Below are 1,754 nucleotides of genomic sequence, written 5' to 3' on the forward strand. Positions count from 1 at the left end.
ATGGGAAATAAAGATTGATTGATTGATTGATTGATTGTGGGATTGCGATTTCAAATTGACGGGGACTGCGACCTGCTGACCTACGTACTGCAGTCGCAATGTTTCTGCGTCTGTCCACTCGCATCTTACATATGCGTGAGGGTTCTCGAATTCTATTTCCGATTGGTTTTTTTTACCTTCGCTAGCTGATGGAGGGGATTGGGTGACAAGTAGTGGTGCCAATATCTCCATGCTATGCATATAATTGACTAGAAAAAAAAACACTTCTAAGAAACAAGCAATAGTGACAGGGCGCTATATTATTGGCAGAGAAGTCATTAACTCGAGCAAACTGTCAATGCGCGTGTCCCCTTAGATGGGCATTCTCTGCGCGCACAACGACCGTTTAGTGATCGATGCGTGAACACATGCCTATTCCGGAATGAAGTTGTTGCACATACAGTTAACAGTGAGTAAGGGTGCGCGGTCGTAACAGCCCTACAAGTATACCGCTACAAACCCTACAGGGTGTAAACGGTACAAGGAAACGTCAGGCTACCACATTCGCCACCTTCACCAGGTAAGCTTGCCCATTATTACGATTGCAGCACAGACACAATGGACGACTGAAAGGTATACTTCTAGTGTCTCTGCAGCTGTGCTCAAAGGCTTGTGTCGTCTACCCACTTCCTGCTCACCGTGGTGGCCGAAATAGCGGCTGTCTAAGCCGTGCCTGCGGCCGTCGGAGCCATTGTAAACGTGCGAGAGGACGCCGATCAGAAGGATGGCGGGCGCTGTCACGTAAGTATGGCGGCTCCTATAGGTATGGTGCTGTAACCGTGCAGCTCACTGATGTTATCACCACGGCACACACAAAAGGCCGTGATCAAAACACCCCCTTAACTTTTAGAAATGGTTCAAGCTGCTTAAAACAAGAAACATCAAATCGGGGACGGGATTGTTTATGGGGAAAAAGTGGGAGAAATCGACTAAATAGTTAGTGGCAGAAGGCCACTAGAAACCCGGCCCTCATCATCCAAGCACTATATATAAGTGTCTCTGATGAAGCTACTATTTGTCAGGTAAAAGTGCAGGCGTTGGAACGTTTGTCAGGAAACAATGGCTGCTTTTATAGTGTTTTGTGCACAACATTGGCTATCACCAGGAGGAAACGGCAGGCCATACCTCTTCACTGAGGTGCGAGAAAAGAGAGCAGCAAAACGGATGGGCTTTAGTATGCTTCCCCGCACGTTAAGCGTGTATTGTGGTGAGGCTACTATGGGTGTGAAAAAAAAAATATCGGCAAACGAAGGCTTTAGGGGAGCACCTCAGATTACAAGAAAGGGTGTGGCGCAGGATCCCCAGGGTATACAATGGGCAGCGGGAGAATCGAAGATGGAACCAGGGCAGTCCATGGGTTGATACCGCCGAGGCCGGAGACTATCGCGGGTTGTTCGCATGCACCCCTGGAACGTGGAGGCCTTTGCGAGTACCCAGCCCACGGACCAGTCCGGGTTCTAGTTTGGGCCTCTTCCTTGTACTTTTGGTGCCTTGAAGGCGCCACCAAAGTGACAATGACATGTTGTTTACAGTTATCACTAGCGCAAATCAACACATATCTTTACCGCAATACACTGTGTATGCTTTACAGCATTAAATAACTCTTTGCGGGGATGCCATTATGGAACTCCTTAGAGACTCTTGTCGGTGCACCTTCCAGCAACACTTTGTGTTCCTAAGAACTGGCTGTTTAACAACAACAGGAAACCAAAGAG

Source organism: Dermacentor silvarum, chromosome 7, assembly GCF_013339745.2.
Source record: "Dermacentor silvarum isolate Dsil-2018 chromosome 7, BIME_Dsil_1.4, whole genome shotgun sequence".
Lineage (NCBI taxonomy): Eukaryota > Metazoa > Arthropoda > Arachnida > Ixodida > Ixodidae > Dermacentor > Dermacentor silvarum.